Below are 14,252 nucleotides of genomic sequence, written 5' to 3'. Positions count from 1 at the left end.
ATTGGTGAAACAGAAAGTCACGCAGTAAATCACTTCAGTACGTAGTACACTTCGTCCAGTCTCTTACCGATACAGAACGTTTCCTGTACACAAGCAGCATTGCCTCGTATTAGAGCAGCACTGATTCGCTGCTTCAGAAACTGAGTGGACTCTTTCCGTGGCTGAAGGGGACCGAGGTCATTACCGTCCGGTCATTTATTGCCATCGTGATACCGACCGGGCGATTCTAGAACTAATGGGATACAAGCACATGGGATACAAGAGCGGTCAAATCGATCTCCGATTTCGTTGTGCCGGGAGATTTTGCTCTGAGACGCTTACACCGCAACCCGTGATATCCCCATATATCCACTATGCTGCCACTATTGAGGAGTGCATTTAAGCAATCCGATGTGTAAACGTCGTGACGAGGGGATCGGTTTAAGCGCAAACTTTGCGCTAGTTGTACCTTTACGACAGAAATTACAGGACAAGCTTAAGTTGTACACTGTAAATCTGCCCTGGCTTATTGTCATTGTGCGGCTGACTAACCGAATAAAGAACCGGCTTGTTCTTTGCACGTTATCAATCCAAGAAAAGACACGAGACATGCCAAAAATCCCTACCAGCTCTACAAAGCGTTGTCCTTAAGTTTACCGAAGTCTGCCTTTCTAAAGAAACTGATATTTTCTTCCCGCAAAGGGTTAAAACAGAGTCTTCAGCAACTGTAGTTTCCACTTCCCTTAGAATTCGCAGCTGTTTCACTACGGCAGTGTGGCTGACCGGACGTGTACTGGCGTACCTTGTCCACATCGTATACTCGTACTAGTACTACTACCACTACAATTTAATTTAGCCAATGCTCGGAGACATGTACCTGTTGTACGAAGTTGTTGTCGAGGCACCTGCGCCTGCAAAAGATTCCATAAGACCTGCGAGGCACAGTAGGAAATCAAACGTTTGTGATACCAACTCGCAGCTAAAGTCCAGCACTCAAAAAGATTGAATTCTCGGATCGCATATGGTTTTGCGCATTCGGGAGAGGAACAGCTTGAGACCGCTTGGTGACCTTTCAGCTAAGTTTTCCGTTGACCCTTAAACTTTACTGGCATTCGCAGTCATCTCCGGGCTTGCACTGCAGCGTAACTCGGTGACCTTTGCTTCTCATCCCTTCCTACGACCTTCCGGTCCCTCCGTTCTTCATACCCAGCAACGCCTGGTGACGCATACCATCTAGCCTCTACCATCTGGCACAATAAAAGTGATGTATGGATGTACGTACACTACATTTTTTGTATATGAAATTAGTCATTCTAAAATACACAGGAAAGGCTAGAAACGGCAAAGTGTCGTCGGTAATTTATGCTTAACGGTTAATCAGTGAGTAACATTTTTGACGGTTAATCAAAGGTAAACAGTGTTGTTCAAAGGTAAATTTGGACGGTAAAGGTATCAGTGGCGGCAAAGGCAAAGGTGAAAAGCCAAACTGAAAAGGCAAGGGGACGTAAAACATGTCGACCCTTTGAAAGTGGTGATGCTTCCGATCGCTCCGATGTGCCTGTTTTGTCGTACACTGGAGTGAGTTCACATCGATTCTCTTTGAGATGCAGACGCATTTACAGCACTATCTATTCATTTATGAAAACGGGTTTCAGAGAACACAACTTGCCCGGTATATACTAGTTTCTAGACGTTGTTTGCTGAAGTTTAGGAACCAAGTTAAAAACTTCCAAGACACAAAACATATTCTCAGAACTTAAGAAGAGAATCAACGAAGATATCCCATGAAATGCCATTGATATTAGCTTTATACTCAATCGCAGCTAGTCGTATTTGTACAGGCACTACTGCAAGCATCATACCGCAACAAAATGCGTATCAATTGCTGCTACCGCCAGCTTGGTAAGATAGTTCACATCCAGCCGCCTCAGGTCCACATCCGTCCAATTGAGAATACTGCCGTCGGATCGGAAGCCGCTGTACCTATATGATTCCGCGAAACCATGAACCCATTCACAGGAAGTGATACTAGACAGTAGACACCTTTTACAAAACCAGATGTCATCCGGCAGAAGTGCACGAACGAGCGATACTGGTAAAAACGCTATGAAAAGTGTTCAGATTTTGCGCTGAACTTACAGTTGAAGAAAGTGTCGGATGCGCCGCCAATGGGCTGGGTATTCCAGTTTCTCCACCCATCGCCGATGAACGGAACGCACGCGGTCGTAGACATCTGGATTAAGGGGAGGACAGCTCTGTTCCGCTGCGAACATAAACTGCTGAAGAATACCGGCATCTCCATCGGTCGAGTGCAGCATTAAAAACGGGATGGTTATTGGCAGTTTGCGATCTACAGCGTGCCGGTCGGAATCGTTGTATCCGGCTTCATCGCGTGGAAAGTCGCTGTTAGGAAACAAAAGCCACACTCTTTCGACGAAATCTTCCACGGCATAATTCCGCAGAACTAATTGCCGGCTGATCGTGATGAGTTTCGTTAAATTGTAGCATTTCCACGTACGGTCGGCCTCGTTGTTATCCGTATGTGGATAAGGAAAGTCGTACTGGTGCCTGGATGTCGTCAATACATCCGCCGTGAAGCCATCTTTGATAAGGAAGTAGTGGAGATGAATCTTCCTGGCAGTCAGCAGTTCGACCACGACTTTGGTAACTAAGGCTAGATTGGTGTATGCCATGTCGTCGAGCAGCGTCATACTTTTGGTGTGGACGGTAACGCCCTGGTTCACCGCCCACGCAAAAAGGTACATATCGTCGCCGGCGAAAGAGGTGAAGAGTTGCTTCGGGTTCACTAGGCAGCTGTCGAGAACAACGTGTAGACTGGCAACGTTGGTTGTTAAAAGCTGGCACCACAGTATGCACACCCTTCAAGTGATATAACACCCTTATTCGAGTATAATCAAGGCAGTTTTAGAAAGCGGTCAAGCTATAAACTGATAATGTACGGAAGTGTGTCACCTTTTCATTTTTGCTTGAGTGTACAGGTCCAGAGAGATCAGAACATTGGCCATAACCGGCAACACCAAGTCTCCAATACATCCGTCATTGCCTACGAGGAGGATCATACTAATTATTATTACATAATTTCCGGATTTTTGTACTCTAACATCTGATGGAGATTCCAGAAGTGGAGTAGATTTTAGGCCAGTCTGTCCTGCTTCCGAAAACATTCCTGCTCGTGCTAGATATTCCTGCTTCCGAAAACATAGGATTATTACCGTAAAAGTATTCTAGTCGCAGACGCGTTGACTGGAGCCATAACTACCTAACCATTTTAAACGGTTAAGCTTACGCAATCATCAAGTAGTGTATAACCGCTGTAACAATGTAACTGTTGTTAACTGGATGATTTATACTGCTAACAAAGAAAACGTACGCAACTTTAGTACGGTTTGCTACTTCCAAATTGCATAGATATGAACGACTTCGTACACGTTAATTTTTTCGAGACATGTTTTTACAGTAATAATTAGCGCATTCTTGCTGTATTGTCGAGTATCTTTCATGTATCTGGATAATTTTTTTAGGTTTTTGAGTGGAGTGCGTAAAGGATACTTCGGAACTTCAGAGATACGATGGAATACGGCAGTGCTTAAAAATATAGAAAATTTGGAGGACACATGAAGGATATTAAAGGCGGATGAATGTTGCCGAAGCGGTTCACCATGTGTAACCACCTGTTCTGACCAGTTCTGTGTCTGCTGCCCCGGATTGGGTCCAAGCCCAGATAGTGTGCGGACGTTAAAAGATTAAACTTATTTAGCTCACCATGCGCGTAGGATGACTAGACACATTCATCGGAAGCTAAGGACACCTGATTTTAGTTTTGTTTCTTCTTCCGTTCGTACGGGACGACGTCTAATAAATTAGGCCTGGCCGCACAGTAAACTGGTGTTTCTATATATTTTATCGCAAGCCTTGAATTTCCTTAAATTTCTCGGCTCCATCCATGGTTCCGAGAACGGAAGCTGTGTTGCCTCTTTAGATTTCAATCGACAAACGCTGACGGAGAAATTCGACTGACCGAAGCTCACCAGTATGCTACTGTAGTCGTTTGCCAATTTCCTTCACTAAAACTGATGCCGACTTTCCCCAAGGTCCAAGAGTTTCGAATGCAAGAGGCGCAAAGATGTATCGGCCCTCCAGATATGCATATAACTTGGCTTTTTGGTCTTCCGCCTGCGCTGCTGCGGATCCGGCGGCAGCCGAAGTAGACTTTATATGGGAGTAGCCGCAGTAGTGTTTCTCGCTTCTGGTAATCGTAATCAGGGACGTAGCGAGGGTATAGGCGTACTAGCGCACGCCTACCCCTCCTCGGCCAACTTTGAATCAAATTTGCACCCGAAACTGGTGCAAAGGCGCACGGGCGCAAAACTTCTGGATTTTTTAAAGGGCGCAGACAGGACCTATGCCGCACCTTTGGCCTAATGTACGGTGGTCAATAATTATGACAATTAAATTATTTTTACTAATTAAAACTATTAAAGCACGAAGTAAAGCGTTTTTACAGGCGCAGGCTTCGAAATTTATGGGCGCGTTGGGCGCCGATCGAACTTCAAAGCGGGCGCAGCCAAATTGCGCGGACCCCATCCCGAGGACCTCGCTACGGCCCTGATCGTAATCATAGCTGATTCGTGACCTTGCATCCTTTTCCAATCTGTACAGTCGTAAGCTCCCTCGAAGCGCTGAGTAAGCAATTCGAGTTGAGATGCTTTAAGAGCATCTTTTAATATGTAGAACATTTTAATATGTAGAAAATGCTGTGGGATACTGTAAATCCAAGTCAGAACTTCCAAGTTTATCAAAGAACTGGGGAAGAGACTTCAGCAGCAAACTGGCGAAGCACGCTCGCATGAGTTTTTAGACAGCGCTTGTCGATAGAAACTCAGCGGGGTAACGCGGCGTCAGTGCTTGGCACGATGGAAGGGCTGGATAAATTAAATGAGATGTTCTTGTTGTAGTTTGCAGGTTTCTTTCCCTACTTTGCTCCCAAGTATGATTTGACCGATAAAGTTTGAGAAGTCAAAAACACATACCCTGAAAAATTTAACTTTCACTAACAGTGCCATAGGTGCAGATTAAAACGAAAACTAGTCATGTTTTTGTTTTCTACGAAACGAAAACTACGAAACGAAAACTTGCCGTTTTTGTCGTCAACTGTTACAACTTACAGCCGACTAGATAAGGATGGTTTCCTAAAACAGCCCCATTGGCGTTGCTGTCCCCCTAGTCGAGATAAGAACGTACATACCGGCAATTACTCCTGTGTCAGAGGTCTCCATTACATCTTCTGAAAGTGTGAAATAAGAATGGAATTTTGCGCAGGCTTCACTAAAGATGTCCTCATTCCATTCCGCTCGAGAGTTCGGATGAATTCCATGGAACTGCGCGCAAATAAAACTCAGGAAATTCCCGATGACACGAACGCAGACGCGATAGGCCACATACGCATTGCACTTGTAACTAGTTCCAAACATCGCTAAATTGGATGCGACTCCAGCTTCTTCTAGGCATCTATGTATTGCCTGGACGTTCAGTCTGCCCGGAGCGCTCACCCAGGGAACAATGAACTTGCGATAGTACAGCCCGCTGGTTTGCTGAAAAAGGGGCGGCGCATCGGCTGCCAGAGTGATGGCAATCTGCCACTGGTGGGCCACGAGATACCGTGTCGTCGTTCCATCATTCACCTGGACGAAAAAAATTTCGAGCGCCGCCGTTGGCGTCACTAGTCGGGCCGGGCGAAATATGTGTGGGCCGTCGGCGGTACGTCGCAGCGCCACCTGCACCGGATAACTGCCGGTGGCCGCCACTTGTTGGTGCACGGAGTAGTCGGACCAGAGGCCATCGTTTAGAAACCGCTGGGCCCGGACATGACGGGAATGGATCCATTGGGCGGGGGCCGTTGTCGCATCGAAATTAACGAACATCCGGTCCGCGTCAATGTCCTGCACGTATCCCAGCCATCGTTCACCATTGTCGCGCTGCACCAGCACGGTGTTCCCGTAGTTGATCTCCCGCGGACCACAAGCTAGCCCGCGAAACGGATACGAAGGCATGAAAATGTCCATGGAATGCAGTTGATAACGGATAGACAGCGTACTACGGTAATTGTGCTTCGGGCTTGCGAAATTAACATTTAACGTTAGATAATCGCCGCTCCTTCAGTTGTTTTTGTTAGTTCTGTAAGCATTCCGTGGAGGAAATGAAGGCAAACCCGTGGTTCAGAGGAATACCCTTTTCAAAAATTTAATATACTAAGAGTTCCCAAATCAAAATTGACCCAGAATCAGATCCTGAAGTACAGTGACAGACCGTTGTGTGCACGCAAGTTTCAGCATGACCTCTCTCATTCTTCTGTGTCTTATCAGACCAGGATGCACTGAGGCGCTTTAACATAATCGAGCGAATTGCACGTTGACTATGTTGAGTGTCAAATATGCACGTATGAAGACACGTCTGCCGGCAATATCTAGGCCAAAAACGCTCCGGTGCGCGGGCTATCATGCACTGATTCTGAGTCACAAAAAACTGAATCATAACAACGCCACCATTGGCCAAATAGCAGATACACAGCTGAATTATAAAACCGAGCTAAAGAGCTCGGTTTTATAAATCATACACACATTCATGGCCAATATCAGGCATCGACTTGCATTCTAGCGGACATTTTTGGCGCTTATTTCTTCAACTGCCACGGTCTCGTTAAGTCATCTCACAGCATCCTGTCGTTGTACGATTTAGTCGTAGTAACCATCAGAAATAATTCTAAATTTGTACCAATTAATGAACTTTTAAACAACCCTCCAAGAATACTCTTTGTCTTCATCGTCCACTTCTTGTTCGGATGATAGAAATGCGCTGCTGTCAGAAGAAGAATTCAATAATTCTTCCACGGCTGCCACAACCATTGCAAAGTGATTAATATTAATCACTTTGACCATTGCATCTTCGGCAGCCTTAATTGCAGCTTGTCTGGCGTTCATGATTGCTTGCTAGCTCCGTGTACTTAATTAGAACGGCCTGCAGGATGATATTTTGTATGCATTTGCAAATGAAATTCAGATAAACATACAAGACGCGATTCATCCCTCTCTCAGTTATCACGTTTTCCCATCATATGTATCGATTATTAATGGCTGGTGTTGTTTTCAATTTTTTGCTGTTAGTCATTGCTTGTGCATAGATAAGGGATACGTACGCGGCAGTCATGCAGCAGATACTAACGGCCTGCTTATATTTGACGCTTGTTTATAGATATAACGGGCATACTTATACCGGATGCATTTGGCATCTAAAAAGATTTCTCTGTGTAGGAGTCAAGGAGAGCAAGAAAAGTCAAGAGCAAGTTGAACCGAAAAACCACCATCTCTACAGAGCGTAAACTTGTCCTACAAGTTGCAAAGTCTGCCCTTCTAAAGAAACGGACACTAATTTAATTTTTCTTCCACAAAGTGTAAACTGTACAATTTTCAGCATTTGCACTTTGCAGTTACAGCAATTTGTTGCTGCAACTTGAGTGACCTTTGGTCAAGAATGTTGTTTTGACTGATAAAATAGTGGCGCTATTTTTTGTATCGAGAAAATTAATTTGACAACACATTAAAAATAAATTAATTTGACAACACATTCCGTATCCTGTTTGTTATCGTCGATGCTTCCTCACTTACCGGCAGTGGACGCTTCCGAAGCAATTGCGTTGTGGAAATTTAAAGCCCGACAACCAGAAGTGCCAGAAGTTGCCTTCCGAAAGCTTCAGAAAACTTGGGACTTACCGCTGTGTAATGTGTCGGTTTCGGTTTTAATGGACTTGTTTCGTGGCGACAGCATCAACACTGCCCGCCTTCTTGCACAGTCCAGACCGGAAGCCGGTATTTGGCTCAATGCGCTTCCTTCAGCCCACATCGGCAACCTACTCGACGACGAAACGATGAAATTTCGATTGGCCTGCGTCTTGGAGCGGATATCTGTGAGCCTCATAACCGCACCAAATGCCACAAGCATGTTGACAAGTTGGGCCACCATGGATTATCATGCAACTTCTCGGCCGGTAGGCATGCGCGCCATGGTGGGCTTAACAGTATTATTTGCCGCGCCTGTATTTCAGCTGGTGTCCCTGCGAAGCTCGAACCACGCGGCACGCCCTCCACAACAGATCAACGCCCTGACGGCTGTACAACATTCGCCTGGAAAAGAGGAATGTGTCTGGCATGGGATGTGACGTGCGTCGACACAATGGCCCTTTCCCATCTCCCGTCTACGTCGGTTACGGCAGGTGCTGCTGCTGTACAAGCAGAAGAAAAGAAGTCCCGACGGTATGCCTTTTTGCTAGGGCGCTACATTTTTTCTCCGATTGCCTTTGAGACGATGGGTCCCTGGGGCCCGTCGGCCATCGCCATTGTGAAGGAGTTGGGCAAAAGACTTCAGGAGCACACAGGAGAACGTCGATCACATGAGTTTTTGCGTCAACGACTATCGTTGGAGATTCAGCGCGGAAATGCAGCATCTATCCTTGGCACGATGGACGGAGTGGATAGTTTAAATGAAGTTTTGCTGTTGTGATTAATATAGCGTGTTTCTTTCTTTATTACCATAATAACTGTGCGATGATTATTAATAAACAGCATCGTACAAATTAAAAATCTAATGTATGGTGGAAAAATACTGCTTTTAAGCTTGGGCGCTAGAAAAGAGCACTTGCCTTCCAGCCACCGTTTTGGAGGCTGCTAATTGCGTGTCAGTTTTCACACGAATGTATTTTTCAATGAAAAAAATAAGCGAAGCTTCTGTAATTTCGTAGACCCGACACCAACGCACAATAGTCTCCCTTCGACATTGCGGAAGATAATCTCTTTGAAGAACAAATCAGTTGGCCATGTAGAAAACCCGTCATGATCCGGCACAACCGCTATCAGCTGATCGAGTTACTCAGTTTTCTGCAGATTTTGACTTAACTTTAAACATCAATAAGTCGTTTACCATGGTAGTTAAAGGTGCTAAACTCTGTGGGTTTATACTAAAGCTTAACGTATCGGGACAGCAGGTCGAACAGGTTAAGGAGTTCAAATACCTGGGACTTGTCTTTAACGAAAATTTGTGTTTGAGTAAAATGGCCGCACATCGACTAAGAAGCTGTGAAAAGGCTTATTTCAGAATGAAGCAACAACTGACAAACTTACGACCAGGTTACGGTTTTTCAACGGCAGAAACGATTTTTGAAGCAACGGTAGGAGGTATCAGCTGTTTCGGCTCCGAGTTGATTGGGCCAGACCCATCTGTCGACAAGTTTTGCTTAAATCTTGGAAAGGTCACTTGGAATTGAAGTCAAATGCCCCTCACGATGCGTTGTACTACCTCATTGGATCTTTTCCACTGCACTTTCGTGCGATCAGAATGCAGTTAACGTTTATTAAAAAACTTCTGCGCTATTCGAACGGCTCACTTTTAATGGCAGCACTAATAGTCTAATTGATAGCATAAACAACGCAGTCAAAAGAAAAAAAGCCTGGTTACGCCGAGCGTTAAAATATCTAGCAGAAGTAATTAATTTTTCTTGGAAAACACCAGATATGTTGTTAGAAGAACTAAGAAACGTTAACGTCACAAAAACTATCCCACTGATTGAAGGAAAATTTCAGGAAGCTCTAAAAGAGCGAGTGCGAGCTAACGCTGCTCGAAGCGGTCGTTTGTTTTTCTTGTTACAGGTACACCCAACTATGCCGTTCAGTGTAACGCGGCTACCTCTCCCTACCTATCTTTTGAGAGCCCTGTTCGCGCTGTTTACTTCGGGACATCATTTTCGGATAGAAACTGGACGTTGGGATGGGTACATACACGACGAACGATTGTGCCCTGGTTGCGAGGCTGTGGATACGGAGAATCACAGTCTGTTCCTGTGCCCGGCTTTTGAAGCTCGACGTCAACTAATTTGGTCACATATTGAAGCCCTGAAACCGGAATGGACGACACTGAAGGACTCATTTTTTAATATCCTAAGACAGAATGTGTTTGTTACTGACGATGATAAAAAGGTGTTGTTCTGGATCACCAAACTTATATATTTTGTCCTTAAGGACGCTCGTGATGTATACAACGGCACGCTACGATTATTGCCGAACTTCAGTTGAACGATTCCAATGTTTTACCTAATAAATTTTTTATTTAGTTTTTATTACTTTTATTATTTTATTATTTCTAACCCGCGACATCATGACAATAATGTCTCTTCCAGGCTATGTGTCCTGGGGAAAATAAATTCATTCATTCATTCACCAGTACATATATAAGATAAGCCTGTTGAAAGAGGGGCTGTGCGTGTAGTGAGATATAAACTGATATATGCCACAAAAATGAGCGCGGGCCAGATTTTAGCACACTGTGCGACTGCCTATCATCCCCGCTGCAAAACAGCGAAGCCCCGTTGAGCGTAGTCTGATAACAACAGTGCAACAGTGCGTGATACGTACTCCTTTGTACAAGCGCCCCCTTCTCTCCGATCCGATAACACTGCTGTTTTACTGCAGGCTGTCCACTTATTGTCCGTTTTCTTACACGGTGCTACTGCTATCCGTTTTCTTACACGGTTCGTGGAGCCAAGCCTATTGCTGTACTTTAAATACACCCGGAGGAGTGAACCAACGGATCTGTCAGAAGGCCGGACGCCTGCGACAGGAGAACACTGCTGATTTTATAAATGAAATCTAAATATGAATTTCTGAATTACGGAAGATACTGAAGAAATAAAACTCTGCCGATGACGGGACTCAAACCTGTGCCAGCTGCGTCTGTAGCCGAACGTCTTATCACTGCACTACTCGGGCTTGCATCTTTAGCATGCAAATATTTTGACGATGAAGCGTACTCGCCTTTCACTGTGCAGATTTCTAATTCTCGAAATCGGTAAAGAAATAATGATGTTAAGACGAGCGTTAAGGGTGCCCAAAATTGTGGAATTTTTTCTGACTGTCGTCACCGGTCGTGTACGGTAGGTACGCTTCAGCGACTATGACCTTTCTACACCGATAACCGACACCGGTACAGCAACTTGCTTATATATCAATCTATTACAATGGAACGCAGGTAGAAAGGTGCATTATCTGGATGCTCTGAAATCCCTGTCTGGAATCCTGAAGAATCCGCTGGGGTAGGTAATAGGTATATCCGATTGACCAAGAAGAGAAAAATCCGAAATGCGTTGACGTGTCTCCAATGGTTGCAAAGCAGTAACACAACACCAGCGCCAGATGGAAGCAGAGGCGATCCAACAAGTTATGTAATGAGACCACTGCTCCAGTTAGAACTGACCTTTGGTCACGACTCACGAGTAACACTACGCAGATATCAGGTGTTCGCTTTACTGTTGTCTGAGAATCACACTGTAGTCGAGAGTAGCAACGGAAGGAAAATCTGTGAAAAGCGCAAACATCTCGAGTGTTATTGTCTGATTAAATTCGGTTCGCCGCGGTATCTTTGTTCGTGTGTGGACACTGGGCAGGTGCGAGTAAGTGGAAACGACTGCGGCGTTGCGGTTTCTGAGAGAGAACAGGTCGGCAGAATTGGGCATGCGCAAAATCGGAGTCGGTGCAGGCGACCCCGGTAACGAGTTTCCGATATCCAATTTCTGCCCGACTGCCCCAAACAAACTGTTACCCGTTGGAGTAGGGATTCAGCGTGGTAGATGGCGGTGTCCGCATGTAGCACGTGTAACAGTTGCTCTTCCATCGCCCTGCGCGTTGGATCACACGGTCTGGCACGTTGTTAACCGCGGCGGTAATTGCCGCACCGATGCGGCAGCTGTGGGTGTTGATGCGGAGCTGGTCCGGATGTCTCTCCAGGAGACGATGGAGGCAGGCTTCCACGGAACGCCTAGTGAAGTATCTGCCGTCCTGATGGATCAGGAGCGCCGTGCTTTAACTGTCGAACTGAACTGAGCATGAGCCAGGTGCTTCCGGTAGGCCTGCACGGGACACACGGAATGACCGGTCGCCGTCAACGCTACGGAATGGCCCTGACCTGTTGGATCGGTCTTCTTGACCTTTAATCGGATGGCGATATAACTACCGTGATATTGCACGTCCTCTAGCACAAGAGTTCGCCGAGGATCGCAGTGGCTCGTGCCGGGGGATACTGCTTCTCCTACCCGAAAGGAACCAAAGTACATAAGGGCAAACGTTGCCCAGCACAATGCTTGCTCATGATGGGACAACTGACTGGAACGGATGACGTCTTTCAGGTATCGCATCATCTCCAGCGTGATTGGCTGTCGCTTGTCTGCGCTGGGTGGTGCCAGTCGCCTGTAGCCTAGCAAGGCGCGAATCACAATGTCGTGGCCGGTTGAAGATGTCATGCCAGCTTCACGGTGGTAATTGTCAATGCCGGCAAGATAAACGGTTACCGTCCGGAGGGATTTTCTTGTGGAATACAGGTGTGCGACGTATTCCGCGGTGATGTCCGGCGTCGCTGGAAATGGCTGAGCGGATCTGGAGCTGCAAAATGCTGAGAACTGTTTGACGGCCGTTACGTAGGTCTGCCTGGTAGAGCTGGCAATGTGAGCGTGCAGCAAGTTGCTTAGGCTGCGTGTGTGCTGTACGCTCTTTTCCGGTCGCGGCGACGTTTCGCGTTCGGCGTGCATTGCGTTCTGGATGCATTCAGTGTACGTATCTTGATGTTGATGAGTCCACTGGTCAAAGTCGTACGGATGGCCAGTCCTGTGCGCGCGGAACTGCCGATCGTACTCGAGCCAGTTGGCGGTCGGAACCCCACGCTCGACGTACGACGCGATTATGTCCATGTATTTGTAGAATCGAGTGCTTAGTTCCGGTGCGGTGTGAGAGCGGTAACTGGCGAACACGCCGAAGCCGCGCATCCATGATGTGGAACAGGTAATTCGAACTTTCCCGTTTGCGGCTTAATGGTGACCTTTCCGTTGTCGAAACCATTTTGGAGTCCAGCCTCTTTGGTTTTTCGACGCGGTTCTTCAGCAAGAGTAAGTCCAGATCAATGTATTCGGTGTGGTCGAGCAGCTTTTTTACGAGCTTCTTATCCAGCGACGGAAAATGGTGCGGGAGGGGAGGAATGGTTGTGTTACCGGCAGCAGTTCCCCGCAGGGGGCCTAGTCGGCTGAAGACGTCTGGGCGTCTCCCAGTGCGCTCGCGGGCCGGCAAGCGTACTGGCATTGTGTCCGATAATTCACTGCTTGCAGATGACTGCGAGCTGCCATGTTTACCTTTATCTTCACTGCGTTTACGCTTGCGGGTGGTGGAGTGTCTGTTGTGATCCGTCTAGTGCACGGTTCTACCGAAGTAGTCACCGATCTGGATATGTAGGTTGAAGGAAGGAGACAGCGGCAGGGGTGCTGATGGATCTGGGACTTTTTCCGGTGCTGGTGATGCTGGCTGTGGCGGTGGTGGGGGCGGTGGTGCCAGACGCTCCATTGTTGCAAAAATTTTGTCCAACTGTTCCTGATGTTTTTTTTGCTGCTGCGCGAGAGATTGCACCGTCGGTTCCTGGGCTTCCGAGTCGCGGTGGTACCGTGGTGGGTAGCTTACTGGCGGTGGTGGTCCGTTTCACCCTTTTGGATGTCGTGGGTGCGCTTTTCGCTGGCTGCCGTCCTCGGTTACCACGTCCAGTCATTTTCGGGATGGAAGAAAGTAAGCGTTAAGTTCGCTCGAGATAATCGGATGTGGCTTAGGGGGATTGGAAGTTTTTTCGCTAAAGGTCACTGAGTACTTGATTGATATGCCATAGCCTTAGGTGCGTGTGCAAAACATTGAGCGATTAGGCAGTGAAAACTTTCAACTGAATGTACCATCGTTTCAGTTCATTTGATGAAACCGGCAACTGATAAGCAGCCAGCAAGATGCGCAAGCAGGTCAAGACAAGGACGTAAAGCACAATGCTCAGTCTGATAGAGAGAGAGACGATACCTAGTACCTAATTTAACATGGATTAGCATGCTGATCGTCCTATTATTCCGCGATAAGACTTCGGGATGCGCGCAGGCATCGATCATACGTAAAACCAATAAAGATTTACAAGCTGGTCATCGACTACAACAGTCGAGACATTTTACAACATTGGTCAAATGTACAGTAATACAACATCAACCGAAAGTCAATAAGCCAGACCAGTGCAAGAATAAAATGTATGTACATGTAGTAAAGAAAAAAACAGAAATATAGAAAAAAGCCACTTAAGTATCTGTACAAGATACGTACAAGTCGTATGTGCTATTCTCGCCGGTACGCGTCAGGATGCCGGAG

The sequence above is a fragment of the Paramacrobiotus metropolitanus genome, unplaced genomic scaffold, assembly GCF_019649055.1.
Source record: "Paramacrobiotus metropolitanus isolate TYO unplaced genomic scaffold, Prichtersi_v1.0 Parri_scaffold0000048, whole genome shotgun sequence".
In the NCBI taxonomy this organism is placed as follows: domain Eukaryota; kingdom Metazoa; phylum Tardigrada; class Eutardigrada; order Parachela; family Macrobiotidae; genus Paramacrobiotus; species Paramacrobiotus metropolitanus.
Note: the sequence above shows the minus strand (reverse complement) of the source record.